This window comes from Nicotiana tabacum, chromosome 18 (genome assembly GCF_000715075.1).
Source record: "Nicotiana tabacum cultivar K326 chromosome 18, ASM71507v2, whole genome shotgun sequence".
In the NCBI taxonomy this organism is placed as follows: Eukaryota; Viridiplantae; Streptophyta; class Magnoliopsida; order Solanales; family Solanaceae; genus Nicotiana; species Nicotiana tabacum.
Window position 1 is genome coordinate 133032601 of NC_134097.1, and position 18806 is coordinate 133051406.

The following is an 18806-nucleotide window of genomic DNA, read 5'->3' on the forward strand; positions in this document are numbered from 1 at the left end:
CTAGAGATTGGTGCACATGTGTATGAACTTCCAGCATATCATGCTGAAACTCCAGCACATTATACTGAAACATCAGCACATAGAAAGTTCTAGCATAATATACTGGAGATTGGAGCACGTATGTATGAACTTCCAGTATATTATGCTGGAACTCCAGTATATTATGTTGGAACCCAATATATTATGCTGGAAGTTCACATGTAAAAATTCGAACTCTAGTATATTATGCTGTAATATTTTCCATATTTTGAATAGTTTTTTCGTTCAGATTTATCTCTACTTGAAAAACGGCTAAATTTCGATTACTTTTAAAACTGTGGCTATTTTTCAATTACCACGTATAAGTCTGACTATTTTTGAATTTCACCTAAAATTTACGTGTAAAAATCTATTAAAATTACAAAAATAATAAATATGAATTCATAATTTTAAAAACATAAGCAGTTGTGTTATCGGTGTGGGGAATCGATCTCAGATCTTCCAGATAAAAATCATTCACCCAATCAACTCAGATAATCCTTGCGGCTATTTCTAGCTTTTGTTTTGTTTTTAATTTATATATTTGATGGAGGGAACCTTGGAAGTTGGATGTAGACATTTCAGGCTATTCAAATCCTTCGAATGGAATATAAACATTGGTGCGGTTAAGGATCCCTCACGAATTGGATAACGAGATTATTTTATTACTCTTAACCACTTCCTTATTTTTCTATTACTTTCTCTATTTGCATACTTAATCACGAAGTATGTGGTTATGATTGTATAAAAGGAAATCTTACATAAATGTCCCAAAAAAATTCTAATTTATCAATTTCTTGTCACTAATAAGGTTCTTTCTCTCCAAGAATCACACAAAAGTCTCCTTCCATATTGTTAAGCATGATTAGCAACATTAGATGCAGGACGGAAAGAAATTTCATGGATGAGATTACAAATAAGGTGATGAAATACAAAAAAATATATATACAAGATTCCAAATATTTAAGCAAAAAAAGAATTTTTTTCAATGGGTATGGTTGAGATTCATTGAAAACATATAGATGAGTCAATATACAAAATGATGAAGATTGGAGGTGATTTGGATTAATTTGGTATCAAAATTCGTAGTTAAAATCGAGTTCAAAAAATTATTCTGCGACACATGTATCAAACATATATCACGCATGTATCTCACACACAAGTATACATAGATATACATATGATATACATTTGATACAAATATGATACAAATGCGATACACAAGTGATACAGAGTGTGATACACCTATCATTTTTTTATATTCATCTTCTACTTCGAATTTTCAATTCAAACCACCTTAAACTCCACCAAATCATACCAAAATTGAGATTCAAGCTTCTTAAGATGTACCTAATCTATTCTAATAACACCTGCTCAAAAGAAAGCAAAAAATTTACATTTTTTGCTACAAATGGCTGTTTGGCTAATATTAGTAATATTTTATGAATTGACCAATTTTTATAATAAGCTAATTATAAATGTACATAGCTGATATTTTTCCCTGTTTTACAATATTTGTCAATTCAATCATGGTTTGTTCTCTTGTATGTTTATGTTTAGTTAGCGTAAGCACAAGCCCAATGCTGATGGGCTAGTTGTGGGCAAGTGCAGAGATAGCCATTCTCGGGAATGCTATTTAGAGATTAGCAGTACTTATTTTGTCCTAAAATTTTAAATTAAAAGCTCAGTTTCAGAACAATTCAGAATATTTTTATTCTGAAAAAATTAAATTGAAAAACTGAAATTCAAGATGTACTAGTTAATTTCTAAATATCAGCCATTTACGGTGGCTATCTGTTGTCATTTCTACCATGAAACTGTTTCGTCCTGTATTTTAGGCATTAAGTTGTGAATAAGCCCAATGTTGATGGGCTAGCTGTGAATAATGAAGCAAATCTAAATATGGCCTTTGGGCTTGGATTTGAAGCAAGAAGGAGATTAAGGCACATGGATACAAAGGGGAGTAGATTAGCCGAATTTAATTGCATTCGCTAGTCAAAAAGTATATATATTATATGTATAGTGTTATTTTTGAAACGTCGTCTGAATACCAAGTAAATAGAGCTGAATAAAAGGGAAATGTGTCCGAAAATTTCATATTGCTGACCTAATTAACTAATTTGGAATTAAAACATATTGAAATGAGTATTTCTAGAATCCTCACTTACAAAGGAGCTCCTTGTTTTTTATTAAGCTAGCGTTTGATCATAGATTCTCACATTTGTTTTAAAAAAATTGATTTGGGTGAAGTTTGATTTGAAGATGAAAATATGTTGGGACATAATTTTTCAAAACATACTTCACTTTTTTTTTGAAAAAACATAAAATGGGACTTATACTCATAAGTTTTAAAAACTATCAAAAATGCCCAACAACTCTCAAGAAAATTAATACAAAACAAGCGAAACAAATCTAAAGAAAATTCATACAAAATAGACGAAACAAACCTGAAGAAAATTTATACAAACATTAGCAGATTTTAGCAAATTACCTTCAAATTTTATCTCTGCGGTGGATACCCACAGATTGGCACAACAACTTTGGTGAAAGTTTTCTTTTGTTTATAAACAAGGGCAAAGCCACATGAGTTTAACGAGAAAAAAGTGGTTAAATATGGATTAATTGGGTCATAATAGCAGAAAGTGATTTTTTTTATTAAATACAAAAGTTTGGGGCAATTTTTGAATTAAAAAAACCAAACAGTAACATTTTGGGCAAAAAACAACTCTTGAACTGGTTTTGGAATTTGGGTTTTGGGATTTGGAAATTTATCAAAATATGAATAAAATTTATAAACAAAAAAAATTTGCTAAAAAAAATTAGAAAATATTTGATAAAATCTATGATCAAACAGGACTTACTTTGAAGGTGGCAGCTCGGAAACAAAGCTCTATTGTTCTACCTTTTTCAAGCCATGCTTTTTTACCTAGTACGTACACTATGAGAAACGGTTTAAGTGTACCAACTCTAGAAAATCATTGTGTAATTCATAATCATAAGCTGTACCAAACAGTCATAATTAAATCACGTTAGTATGTAACTAACTAATTATATCATAATCCACAATGCAACTACTAATAGTAATTAATATAAAAAGGTAGTCCGATGCACCAAGCTCCTGCTATGCGTGAGGTCTGGGGAAAGGCCGGACCACAAGGGTTTAGGAGGTTTCTAAATATCCATTGACACCCCTACTAATTACTATAAAAAAGGGCAGTCCGGTGAACTACACTCCCGCTATGCGCGGGATCCGGGGAAGGGCCTGATCACAAGAGTCTATGCATTTATGCAAGAGGCTGTTTCCACGACTTGACCCCGTGACCTCCTGATCCGGGGAAGGGCCAGACCACAAGGATCTATTGTACGCAGCCTTACCCTGTATTTATGCAAGAAGCTGTTTCCACGGCTTGAACCCGTGACCTCCTGACACATGTCAACAACTTTACCAGTTATGCCAAGGCTCCTCTTCCGACTATTAATTACTATCATAATCCATAATCATATGTACTACAAGGTAAAATTGGATTCTTTAACCTAAAAAAGCGACTTGTAAATAAAAAATTGAAATTAAGAGAAGTTAGTTTGAGTGGCTAAAGTAGTTTATTAGTCAAGCTTGAACCTAACTCAACTAGCATACCAACACTTTGGAGAGACTATAGAAAGACTAAGGAGATAAAGAAATACTTTGGTGCTTTATTTCAAACCATTTGACGTCTGCTATTTCTTTGCCCTTACTTGAAGCTTAATCCCAAAAATTTCCACTTCCATATAGCATATCACTATTTTTTGCCCATAAAGACTTATGCAGATGAAAAAGAAGAAATCACCTAGCGTTTTACCTCTTCTAGAATTTGAACTCTACTATCTCTCTCATAGTAACATTTATCGCACTTCATTAATGGTAAACCACTACACTTAGGTGCTACATAATATTTTTTCGGGTCCACTTTAATTGATTTTTTTGATTTTTTTCTTGTGGTCCATAATATTTGATTTTTTCAGATATCAAGAAGGAATTAACTTCTTTTTTTCAAAATCGTCTCTGCAGTAAAGAGTTTAGGAGGATTTGTTATATTTCTAATGAACAAATTAAGGTTAATATGGTTATTTTTATTGTTAATTAATATTAAAAGGTGAATTCCTCAATATGTGTAAAAAAGAAATAAAAAAATTAATTTAAGTAGACCGAAAAGAGTATATCACTATTTAATTTCATAAAATTGATTCGGTGGGTCACAGAGAATTTGGAAAGTCTTTCTTGGTGTGGATTCTTAAAACGATGTAAGAATTTATACTCTTTTTTCTTTGTTTTCTTTATTTTGCTGGTAGGAATGTGACACTAACTAGTAGTAGAAAGCTAGAGACGAAAGGTTAGTTATTGACTATATTGTGTTCAACTTAGGCTATCATTCTCTACCTTGTCATTTTCTTTGGGAATGACTGGACTTAAAAAGGAAAAAGAAAACAATAGGAGGAAAAAACCCCCTTTTTGGCTAAATTGGCCTTCAATACTCACGAAGTACTTCTAGAATAGCTAGGCAACTTTCATGTCACCATTTTAGTCAATTTCCTTATAAAGAACTCTTATTTTCGGACAATTTTGGATACACATTTCACGACCATGTCAAATTTCTTTAAATGAAATGTTGACAACACCAGTAAATAATTGTGTTTCACGACGTATATTTCTTTTCAAATTCACTTTGAGTGGTAGGGGTGTTTCTGATAAACCACTAATAATAACAAATAATAAGAAGGTTGTTATAAATAGAGTTTTATTTGAAGTGAATATCTATATTTTATAGAGATTTTAGGAATTTTATTTAGTGGCTAAGTTACTCTTTTCCTATAAATAAAGGGGTCTTATTCCATTATAAAAAATTCCAAATCAATAATAATTCTTGCTCCCTACTTTTCTCAGCAATACTCTTCTTCTTCTTTTATTTTTTCATTACACATTATCAGCACAAGACTCTACAGTCTTAAGAAGCTCTTTGGGAAGATTAAGCAAATATGGATATCACACAAAGCAAACTTGGATCAAAGTCCAATTGTAAAAATATTTATTTAATTGACTCATGTATGACACATACTATATTCAAAGAGAAGATATATTTTTCTCATTTACGTATGTGTAAGACGGATATTCTATAATTTCTAGTAGTAGTAATTTAATTGAAGGCTGTGGAAGAGCTACTATAACTCTGCCTAAGGGAATAATACTTATCATAGAGAATGCAATGTTCTCCTCCAAATCCAAGATGAACTTGTTGAGTTTTAAAGATATCTGCCAAAATGGATATCACATTGAGACAATAGATGAGAATAATCTTGAATATCTCATCGTTACCAAAAATGTCTCTAGCCAAATGAGGTTTATTGAGAAGTTCCCATCTTTATCTTGTAGTTTGTATTGGATAAGAATTAGTGCAATTGAGGCACATTCTATCGTAAACCAAAATGTTACTGATTCCAATACTTTTGTATTTTGGCATGATGGATTGGGACATCCTGAATCAATTATGATGAGACGAATTATAGAAAACTCAAAGTATCCATTGAAGAATTTAAAGATTCTTTTAAATAATGAATTTTCTTATGCTTCTTGTTATCAAGGAAAGTTAATTATTAGACCATCACCAACAAAGATTGGGATGAGTCCCCTGTGTTTTTGGAACGCATACAAGAGGACATTTGTGGACCTATTCACCCACCTAGTGGGCCGTTTAGATATTTTATGGTCTTAATAGACGCATCGTCTAGATGGTCTCATGTGTGCCTATTGTCATCTCGCAACCTGGCGTTTACAAAATTAATGGCACAAATAATCCGATTACGGGCACAATTCCTCGATAATCCAATTAAGTCTATTAGACTTGATAATGTTGCTGAGTTTTCATCCCAAGCATTTATGATTATTGCTTATCAATTGGGATAAAAGTTGAATATCCTGTAGCTCATGTTCACACTAGAAATGGCCTTGCAGAATCTTTGATTAAACATCTGCAATTGATAGCACGACCGTTACTCATGAAAATGAGGTTACCCACTTCTGTTTGAGGTCATGCCATTTTGCATGCATCAATGCTAGTTCGTCTCAAACCGACAAATTATCACAAATATTCCCCATTGCAATTAGTTTTTGGTCATGAATCTAATATATTCCATTTAAGAATTTTTGGATGCGCAATATATGTGCCTGTAGCACCGCCATATCGCACCAAAGTGGGTCCCCATAGGGGTGGGAATCGGTCGGTTCGGTTATGAATATAATCGGTTTAGCATATTAGTTATTGGTTTATAGATTTGATAAACCAATAAGCGAACCGATAAGATATCGGTTAATCGGGTATCAATCGTTATCGGTTCGGTTATCGGTTTACCCGATAAGATAACTCAATCTTGAGTTAAGCAGAAAACAGAAGACAATTCACTGGAGTTAAGCAAAAAAGAGAAGAATTTACATATAGTATTCTACCATTTCTGAATTCTATTCGGTGGCCACAACTAGAATAGTACTAATTCTTCAACAACAATTGTCCAAATACATTGATAATAATACAAAGTAGTAGCAATTTCACCTTAAAATTAACAAGTCCAAACATATAGTACTCACATAATACCTGCACTTCCACAAGTGTTGAAGCCCTCAAAGGCTCAAACAGTCCAAAGTAAACTGGATGTTGTTTGCCAAATGTCTAACCTGAAAAAAAATATTGATAGTAGGTATAGGCGGCACGACGTGAGCTCACAAAATTAAGAAACAAAAATAAAAAATAAAGAATTTTTAACAATAAAAAATCCCTATATGAAGATGAATTTTGTTATAGAAATTAAAAGCCTAATGTATAAGAATAAAGACTTACACTAGGAGTAACTAGTAATGTCTATGAAAAATGAAGATGAAGCAACTGAAGACTGAAGAGTGCGGCTGAGAAAGAATAGGAAAGAATGAACTAAAGCCCTAACATATGTATATACTTAAGGGTAAAGTCGCAATTTCATTAATGCTTATTGGGTTATCGGTTAACCCATTAAAAATATTGACAGACCGAGGCCCGAACCGATAACCCAATAGCGAAAAAATTCTAAACCATTACCGAACCGTTAACCCAATAACCCGATACCGATAACCCAATAAACAATTAATGGTTCGGGTATCGGTTTTACCGATATATGCCCAGCCCTAGGTCCCCAAATAAGGTTAGGAATATATGTTGGATTTGAATCGCCCTCCATTATTCGCTACATCGAAACATTAATGGGGATTTGTTCACTACACGATTTGTAGACTGTCGATTCGCTGAGATAATTTTCCAAAACTAGGGGGAGAAAATGGTGAAACTAAACGGGAAATTTTGTGAAAAAATCCATTATTGTCTCATCTTGATCCACATGCCTCTATTTTGTGAAAAAGAGGTGCAAAAAATTATTCATTTGCAGAGAATAGCAAATCAAATGCCAGATGCATTTACGGATCTGAAAAGGATAACAAAATCATATATCCCTGCAGAGAATGTTCCAATCCGTATTGATATCCCTGTTGGACAATCTTCTAATGTCATAGCTAATGAGTCAAAAGCATTCCTAAAACGTGGCAGACCATTAGGTTCTAAGGATCAAAATCCTAGAAAAAGGAAAATAAATGATCAAGATGATACTATGAAAGAGTCTCATGAAGAAATCCATGATTTAACCAATCCTGAGATTCATGAGGAAATCACTGAGCCTAAGACTCAAGAAAATAAGGAACTATCAACAAATCTAATCAATATTGAGATAGATTTGAATCGATTGGATATAGTGATGGATTATATCTTTGCATATGATGTTGCATCAGCATTATGCAAGATATTGGGGATCTTAAACCTCAATCTGTTGGAGAATGTCGACAAAGACGTGATTGGCCAAAATAGCAAGAAGCAATCCAATCAGAGTTAAATTCACTTGCGAGACATGAAGTTTTTGGGCATGTAGTCCAAACACCTAATGGTGTTAATCCTGTTGCCTATAAATGAGTTTTTGTACGCAATAGGAATAAGAAAAATGAGGTACAAAGATATAAGACACGCCTTGTTGAACAAGGATTTTTACAAAAGTCTGGTGTCGATTATGAAGAGATATATTCACCTATTATGGATGCTATAACATTCCGTTATCTCATTAGTTTTGCTGTCCATGAAAAGCCTGACATGCATTTACTGGACGTAGTTACCGCCTATCTTTATGGATCACTTGACAATGAGATATACATGAAAATTCCTGAGGGATTTAAAATGCCTAACACATATAATTCAAAGTCCCGGAAAATGTTTTCAATCAAATTGCAAAGATCTTTGTATGGCCTAAAGCAATCAGGACAAATGTGGTATAATCGTCTTAGTGAGTATTTTAAGGCTATATAAATGATTCCATTTGCCCATGTGTTTTTATAAAGAAAACAACATCAAAGTTTGTTGTACTTGCCGTATATGTCGATGACATAAACCTTATTAGAACTCCTATATAACTCTAAAAGGCAATTGATTATTTAAAGAAGGAATTAGAGATGAAAGATCTCGGAAAGACAAAATTATGTTTCGGTTTGCAAAATGAACATTTGACAAACAAAATTTTCGTTCATCAATATACCTATATAGAAAAGGTATTGAAATGATTTTACATGGATGGAGCACATCCATTAAGTACTCCGATGGTTGTTCGATCACTTGATGTGAGTAAGGATCCATTCCGACCTCAAGAAAAAATTAAAGAGCTACTTGGTCCTGAAGTACCATATCTTAGTGCAATTGGTGCACTAATGTATCTTGTAAATACTACAAGGCCTGATATAACCTTTTCAGTTAATATCTTAGCAAGATATAGCTCTGCTCCTACAAAGAGACATTGGAGTGGAATCAAACACATATTGCGGTATCTCAAAGGAACTACCGATATGGGTTTATTTTATGGAAATAATTGTAGTCCCGATCTTGTTGGTTATGCCGATGCTGGGTATTTATCCGATCCACACAAGGCCTTATCTCAAATAGGCTATGTGTTTACCCGTGGAGGCACTACCATATCTTGGTGATCGACTAAGAAATCAATCGTGGCTACTTCATCTAATCATGCCGAGATAATTGTTATTCATGAAGCAAGTCGAGAATGTATGTGGTTGAGGTTTATAATACATCTTATTCAAGAAAAATGTGGTTTGAAGTGTGATAAACTACCCACGATTTTGTGTGGAGACAATGCAGCATGCATAACCCAATTGAAGGGAGGATTCATAAAAAGGAGATAGGACAAAGCACATTTCTCCAAAGTTATTTTTTACTCATGATCTTCAAAATAATGGTAATATCAATGTGCAACAAATTCGTTCAAGTGATAACGAGGCACATTATTTACTGAATAGACATTCAAGAGGGAGTGTTATAAATTGAGTTTTATTTAAGGTGAATGCCTATATTTTAGAGAGATTTTAGGGATTTTACTTGGTGGCTAAGTTACTCTTTCCCTATAAAAAAGAGGGGTCCTATTCCATTGTTAATCATCCCAAATCAATAAGAATTCTCGCTCCCTACTTTTCTCTGCAATACTCTTCTTCTTCTTTTATTGTTTTATAACAAAGCTGAACTTTTCTTGCACTCATTGTTTAACCAAAAAATAGGTTTTGTGATCAAAGTCAAGGATGCACTAACACACCATGTTCAAGGAGAGGTTCCATGATGTATGTTATTCGCTGATGACATTGTTTTGATTGACGAGACGCGGAGTGGCGTTAACGAGAGGCTGGAGGTTTGGAGACAGGCCCATGAGTCAAGGGGTTTCAAGTTGAGCATGACGAAGATGGAATATCTTGAGTGTAAGTTTAGTGCCGAGCCGAGGGAAGAAGGCATGGATGTGAGGCTTGGATCATAGGTCATTTCCAAGAGAGGAAATTTCAAGTACCTTGGATCAGTTATCCATGGGGGTGAGAAGATCGAAGAGGATGTCACACACCGTATAGGGGTGGGGTGGATGAAATGGAGGTTAGAATCTGGAGTCCTGTGTAATAAGAAAGTGCCCCTGCTACTCAAAGTTAAGTTTTATAGAGCGGTGGTTAGGCCGGCCATGTTGTATGGAGCTGAGTGTTGGCCAGTTAAGATCATATACCCAGAAGATGAAAGTAGTATAAATGAGGATGTTGAGGTGGATGTGCGGGAACACTAGGATGGATAAGATTAAGAATGAAGATATTCGGGAGAAGGTCAGCGTGGCTCCTATTGATGACAAGATGCGGGAAACGAGACTCAGATGGTTCGGGCATGTTCAGAGGAGGAGCTTGGATGCCCCGATAAGGAGGTGCGAGCAGTTGGCATTGGTGGGTACGAGGAGAGGTAGAGGGAAACCTAGGAAGTATTGGGGAGAGGTGATCAGGTGGGATATGGCGAGACTTCAGATCTCCGAGGACATGACACTCGATAGGAAGCTGTGGAGGTCGAGCATTAAGGTTGTGGGTTAGTAGGTAGTTGAGAATATTTACTCTTCTAATGTGAGGCTAGGGTGATAGGATTTAGTCTTAGACTGCTAGTGGTCAGTGCTGTGTTTGCACTAATCTTGTATTTTCATAGTGCCGGGCATTATTTACTGGTCATTATTTCTGCCTTTCATCTATTGACCGGTTCTTATGTTGTTATTATTTCCATGATGGTACTGATATATTTTCTCTTTTTATCCTTTTGTCTTCTTGAGTCAAGAGTCTATCGGAAACAGCCTCTCTACCCCATCGGGGTAGAGGTAAGGTCTGCGTACACACTACCCTCCCCAGACCCCACTTGTAGGACTATACTGGGCCGTTGTTGTTGTTGTTGTTGTTGTTGTTTGAGTTTCTAATAACCAATTTTACTTTACTTTTCCAAAGATAAAAAAAGTAAAAAGTAATTGAAATTCAATATTCAATAAACAAATGACAGAATATTATTGATGATTGTTGTTTTCTCACAAGAATCGCGAGCGAGAATTTTCAATCAAGTAGCAAAGTACAAGTAAAATACTGATTGCATATATTCATAAGTTTTGTGATGACTATCCAAAATAAGGTAAGGGGCGCCTATATACGGATACAATATGTAACGGTTTTCCCTCACTTAATTCCTGCCCATTACTAATATTAACTGTAGTAATTGCCTGTTACTCAAATTATTCATAACGGTAATGGTAACAATAAACAATCGCGCATATTCATGGATATTGTTGATTCCCTTTCCATATTCGTACATGTCCATGAATCTTCCTCTTTTGTAGTCTTCATGCATCCCGCGCCTATTTTTCCTTTCCCAATTGTCAGATACGGTATTTTTTATAATAAATCGCGTGGGGATTTTATCCGCACCGTATCACTCTTCTTTATTGATCTCATTCAAATGTCACCTATCAACATATCATTAAACCATTTGTCATATCTATTTTTTTCACCAATACAGATAGTCCCTCCTCTTTCTGTATATTCTCAACTGAATATTCGGGAAGTGGTAAGTTTATTTATAGCGAGAATGTCTTGCTGCCTCTTCCCAACATCATTATGTTTTCTTCAAAAGCGAAGAGACGTACATCTTTTCCATTTAATGCTCGAGACACGTGTACTGCTTTGATTGGTTCTACAGTTTATAGCATTTTTAGGATTTTTTATGGCTGCATCAGTTGAAGTGACAGTTCCATAATGATGGTTCATAATGACTGCTCACTCTTATAAATACCTCATCACATACCATCCAAAAATTTCTTCTACTTTCCTGCATTCACATCCAAACTCCTTCTGTGATTTCTCCTCTTCCTTCTTGCTTTTACCATTAAAAATGGCTTCCCGTTCTTCGAATCCTTCTTTATTATCAGACCCCCGTAAGACAATTATCGTTGATGAACTTCCTCCTTCTTCTACTTCAGTTAAGAGTAGAAGAGGTGGTAGACTTCGTATCTTAGGTTCCATATCAACTCGTAGCACTACTCCTTCCCAGAAGAATACTTCGAAATTTCTTCTTCTAAAGCCAAAACTTCATCAACCCCTGGATCTTCCTTCAAAGGTAAAGACCAAAATGAACTATTGCAAGAGCTTGTTGTTTCTGAAATTGTTACTCAGGATATCTCTTTCACATCGGACTATGAGTCATGGAGAAAACAAGTTTCTTCCATAGCAACACTTAATCATGCCGATCATTCCCCTTCTTTAATCACACATGGCCTTTTTTCCTTTAGTTCGCCGTGAATGCTATTAGAAATCTAATTTTCTTGTTATAGTTCCTAGTGCCGATGATCGAATAACCTCTTATCATGAAGGCTATTCATTTGTTTACACATGTTCTTTTACTCTAGGATTCAACCCAACTATTAACCCAGTGATCATCAAATTTTTCCGTTACTTCAATATATTTCTTGGTCAAATAGAGCCGATAGTGAGGAGGGCAGTAGCTTTCCTCTGTTACTTATCAAACTTAATTTCAGCCCTTTTTACTTTCCGGTACTTACTCCATCTGTATTCCTCAAAGCTTTTTTGCGGAGGTATCTTTTCTCTGGTGGCGAGAAGCAAGAGAGTTTTCATTAATCCCTAGGATGATCGCGATCATGGCTGGTATGCTAGGTTCGTTAATTAGTCCAATGACCCCTATTGCTCCCGCTTTCATTCCTTCCGTCACTTTTGCTACCACACTTGCCTCTATTTCTGCAACCTTACCTCCATCCGAGCTGCAGTTTGGTAGAAACAATTGATCGCCCCTATAGAGAGGGAAAAGCTTGAGTCTCATAGGTCCATCACCTTAATGGATGATATTCATTCTTTCCTTAAGGTATATTCCCCTTCTCTTATTTCTTTTCCTTCCCTTTTCTTTAAGTTTGTAATCCTTCCATCTTGCCTTTTTTGCAGATCAATTTAACAGGCACGGAGCTATTGAGGAGGATAGCCTTTATTGAGCAGCAAGTTGCTGATTTTCGTACTAAAGCTGACAATTGGAAGGAGCAATTTGAGAGCCTTCAGCTGGAAAAAGAAGTACTTGTTGAGGAGAAAGGATCCTTGGAGCAGCAACTAAAGATTACCACAGTTGAAAAAGAGAAGGACAAGATGGAAGCCTCTTTTGCTGAACAATATTCAAGGGCCACTGAGGAAATTAGGAGCTTGAAAGAGCTTCTAGATCAGAAGGAAGTGTACATAGGCGATCTAGTTCAGACATTGACACAAGCTCAAAACTATCTCCATGCTTCTTCTGACAGAGTTAGGTTCCTCAAGGCTACCCTTAAACCTTTGAAGGTATCTTATGAAGCTTCCGAAACTGAAAAACAAGACTTAAAGGCTGAAATAGAGCAATTGGAAAAAGATTATGAAGCTCTTGAAGATAAACTAACTCTTGATGTTGGTTAGGCTTTCTTGAACACACGTATAAAAACTTTGATCGAGGCTAACCAGGAAGATTTTAACCTCGAGGCTGCGATTGCCAATGGTAAAGAAATAATTGAAAGCACTCAACAACGTTAGAGTTTCTCAACACCCGAGGATGAATATTCCAAGGGCGATAAGGACGGACCCGAAGCTGACCAAGTTGATGCCCCGCCTTCGTATTCTCCTTAAGTTGATCCTTCCACATCTACTGATGATGCTCCTTAGCTTTTCTCCTTTTAGTGATGTTCACTTTGGAATTTTTCTTTTATTGATGTCTATGAAATATTTTATTTTTTGAAGTTGTTTTTTTTGAAACTTTTCCTCCCATTTTTTTGAATATTAACATTAATGCTAATATTAGTTTGTTGCATATTTTATGTATGCTTTTTTTGCTCTTGAGTTTTCCAGCCTTTTCTTGCATTTAAAATTAATAAATGCTTTAATATGTCGCGTCTAAATACACACAGTTTTTTTCTTTTTATAGTAAAAGAGGGCCATTTTATATTAACAATACCGATGAAGACGACGTCTAATGTTCATATTGGTGTAAATATATGAAATATGAAGTAATTTGAAGAAGTTTTATTTGAACTTTAAAACAAATATTTATGTACAATATTTTCATAATTGCTTTCTTTATAGCAGGTTTACAAGTACGGGTTTGACTATCCCGTGACTATATTTGTTGCCTTAACCTACTAGCTCTTGAGAGTTTCCTTCTGAATCTTCAATTATTTACTTCCCATTCCTTCTACGAGCTTGAAAATTTTCTTCAAATTCAAAATTTTCTTCAAGGTTTTTCCTTTGGCTAAGTTATGCTTTTGTGGTGTACATTTTATTCCTTTGTGTGCTTCTCCATATGCATAGCCCCCTCTAGTGTTTAAGCTTTGAAGTATGAAAACTTAAACACCGGATCGATTTATTTCTTTTGTCCTTTCTCTGAAAAGATATACACACGGGACTTAGAGGTAACTTTTAGATGATTACTAGTTAACCTTTTCCTTCAGAATTATTATAATCTAGACTGGGAATAATTAAGTATTCCGCGTGTCTTTTGGATCTAATATGATCATCTAGTACGGGCCAGCTTTTTGCCTATAGTCTAAAAAGGTTAGTAAAATTTAATGAACAAAGTAAAAAATAAACTTTTAGGATACCTGACCGTGTGGGTACTAGCTCAAAAGTAATATTTCTTCAAATGAACTGCATTCCAATTGGATGGTAACACTTTGCCTTCCATTGTCTCTAATTCATGCGCTCCCTTTCCAGCAGTGCCTTTAATTCGATGTGGACCTTTCCAATTTAGACTATATTTTCCTGTATTTTCCGCCTGTATTGATTGAAACACCCTTTTAAAGACAAAGCCCCCAATCTTGAAATATCATAGGTTTGCCTTCTTGTTGTAATATCGTTCAATCCTATGCTTTTGTGCTGCTATTTGTACAAAGCTTCTTCCCTTCTCTCCTCTGTCAAATTTAAATTTGTACGGAGTTCTTCCTCATTTAATGCTTGATGGTAGGCTAGGAACTCCTATTTTAGCTATATGTGTCATGACCCAAAATCCACTAATGATCGTGATGGTGCCTAACACCGTTGTCAGCCAAGCCAATAATAAATAATTAACTTGATTACTCATTTTAGCATTTTGAAATCATGTTTTCCCCTCAATTAAATAATAAGAAAATAATTTACAGAGTAACTAATAATATTTTCCCAACTACAATACTGAACAACTCATATGTACCCCCAAAACCCGGTGTCACAAGTGCATGAGCATCAACTAGGAAGTAAAATAAAATACAACATCTGTCCGGATATAAATTAGACAAGAAAAAATATAATTAACTCTGAATGAGACTCTGCGTGCTGCGGACTCGTAACATAGGATGCAGCTCACCTTAGTCCCTGCAATAACCATGCCTCTGCGCCCACAAGGCCACTAGACATATATGAACCTGCACAAAAATATGCAGCAAGTGTAGTATGAGTACGTAAATAAATGCGTACCTAGTAAGCATCTAGTCTAACCTCAAAGAAGTAGTGACGAGGGGTCGACTCCGACACTTACTATGGGCTATAAATAAGATACTGATGATATATTAAGCATGGATTGAATAGAATGGCTGTAAGCTCAATATCATGAGGTAAATAAAAAATTCTTTTGTTAATAAGAATTTTCCAAATTTATTTTTCATCATTTACCATGTTATATATCAGGCCAACGAAGCAATATCAATTATTATAGATTCCAAACAACCAATTCAATCATGCGGAAATCATGCCGAAGTCATACGGCCCGATCTAACATAAATATTTAAACTGTGCACTATCGAGGGTCGAACAACACGAACCATAGATGCATCTATCTGCTACCGATGCATTCAGCCCGCTCCACAAAAGAGAAAATACATGTAAAGCAACCAATTCAAGATTTATTAAGGACAATTATTCAAGAAAATACCAATTCTCATTAATGGTCAAGAAAATGAAGTTTAACCTTTTAAAGTTCCTTTATCAAGTTTTGATATGATTTAAGCAATTAAATTAATAAGTAGGTTGCAAACATCGCAAGTATAACATGATTTGGGTCCGAGACTACTCAGACATAAGCATAATAGTAGCTACGCATATACTCTCGTTACCTCGTGCATACGTAGTCCCCACAAATAGAAGCACATATTAAATCAATTCACCTATGGAGCTAATTTCCTCTTACAAGGTTAGAAAAGAGGCTTACTTCGCTCCGAAGTTCCATAACCAGCTCCAACACCTTTCCAACAACTCAAACCGATGCCCATCGCTCCAAAACTAGTCAATAAATATGCAAATCCATAAATACATAATCTAATACTCATTATAATCAATTCACAACAATTCCCAACTCCACTCGAAAAGTCGATAAAAATTACCCTCAGGCCAACGTGCACGAATTCCGAAAATATTTGAAGATAAAGTTTACCCATAACACCATGAACTCAAATATATAATTTATTCTAAATTCCATGTCCAATTTCGTAGTCAAAATTCAAAAATACAAATTTCTAGGTTTTTCTTCAAAATCCCAAATTTCTACAAGTTTTCATATCTAGATCCATATATAAACCTTGTATTGATTCACAACTAGTAGAAATCACTCACCTCATAATAGATGATGAAATCTCTTCTTTAAAAGCTCCAAAAATCGCCCAACCAAAATGAAATATGAAGGAAAATGGGCCAAATCCCGTCTTTAAAATGACATTGCCCTCCTTCTTCGCGTTCGCGAAGGCTTCAGAATCTACTACTTCGCCTTCGCGGTTGGAGCTCCGCGTTCGCGAAGGCTAAATGGCTCCAGGTCCCCAGCTCCCCTCTCTTCTCCGCGTTCGCAACAATTGCGTCGTGTTCGCGTAAGCTAGCTTCAGTCCTCTTCCGCGTTCGTTAACCCTGTGTTGCTTTCGCATAGAACAAAAATCCTCAGTCCGCATTTCTTCTTCGCGAATGCATGAGACCCTTTGCGTTCGCGAAGGACAACACCAGACACCAACAACAACTATTGCAAAATAGCTCAAATTGATCCGAAACCATCCCGAAACACACCCGAGGCCACCGAGACCCCGTCCAATCACACAAACAGTCCCATGACATAACACGGACCTGTTCGAGGCCTCAAATCACATCAAACAATATCAAAACTATGAGTCTAATTCAAGCTTAATGTATTTAGAACTTTAAACTTCTACATTCGATGCCGAAACCTATCAAATCACGTCCGGTTGATCTCAAATTTTGCATACAAGTCACAATCAACATTACAGACCTACTTCAACTCCAGAATCGGAATCCGACCCCGATATCAAAAAGTTCACTCCCGATCAAACTTCTAAAAAATCATCAAATTTCTAACTTTTGCCAAATGACCCCAAAATGACCTACTGACCTCCAAATCTACATCCGGAGGCGCCCCTAATACCAAAATCACCATACTAATCTATTCCTAGACTCGGAATCCCAAACAGACATTACTAACATTGAGATGCACTTCAACCCCAAATTTATGAAATTCTTCCAAAATGCCAACTTTCCATAATAGGTGCCGAAATACTCCCGGATCATCCAAACCCCGATCCGAACATATGCTGAAGTCCAAAAATCATCATACGAACCTGTTCGAACCTTCAAATCCCGATTTCGAGGTCGTTTACTCAAAAGTCAAACCTTAGTCAATTCCTCCAACTTAAAGCTTCTGAAATTATAATTTTCTTTCCAATCAACTCCGAACTTCCCAAAATTCAATTCCGACCATACGTATAAGTCATAATACTTGAAGTGAAGCTATTCATGGCTTCAAACTGCCAAAAGCCGTTCTAGATCTCAAAGTGACCGGTCGGGTCATTACATTCTCTCCCACTTAAACATACATTCGTCCTTGAACGTGCTAAGAACTGCTCTGGTGTTGTCCGAAATCACTATTTAACACCTCGTGCACCTACCCGTGCTACCACAACCCAGTTAAGGACATTAGCTCGAGCTAGTCTAAAGATTCTCCCTTTTACTTAGTCCAATAAGCCTTAGAGCCTAATTTCAACATCCAGAATTCTCTTCCATGCCTATTTCCATCATACGAACACTATCAATCACTACACGATGCACCAATACAAGATTACATACCTTTGCTGAATCCATACCATGCACTACATAATTCACATGACCATAATAACATCCTCTAATAACAATAGCCGAAATCCCACGAATTTGATGCTCACAACACACCTCATGACACATATAAGTCCTATTCCAACTCTTGTAATGCTGTCACGATGAAAGAGATATGTAAAAATTCATACCAACTACCGAGTCAACACATCATAGAGTTTCTCCTCTAGACAAGACCATTACCTCATTATGAACCAAATAATGATATTTGCTCTTTAATACGCTTCATATAAATATGATCGCACTGATCCCAGATCCAATAATCTCATCTCACCCTGTATAAGCTGCTCATGCAATAAGCCACCTCAAACACTACCAAAAATCTCATATGATGCCACGATGTGCCAACAAGCTACAAACTCGAATGTGATACATAAGGAAAACGAACTATGGAAAGAACTACTCTACCCATGTAACTAATTAACAATCGAAAGGATGTTACGAACGTTCCTCAGAAAATGAGAAACAAAACACACAAGGATAGATATAGGGAACTATACTCAACATCACACTATTGCGGCGTGCAACCCAATCCACACATGATACTGTTGCGGCGTGTAACCCGATCCAACCATGATACCCATGGCGGCGTGCCACCCGATCCAAACAACATACCCGTGGTGGCGTGCCACCCGATCCACACATAATAACCTATAAGGAAATACTTACCGAGCTAAAATGCTCATAACTACGAAATATCCGA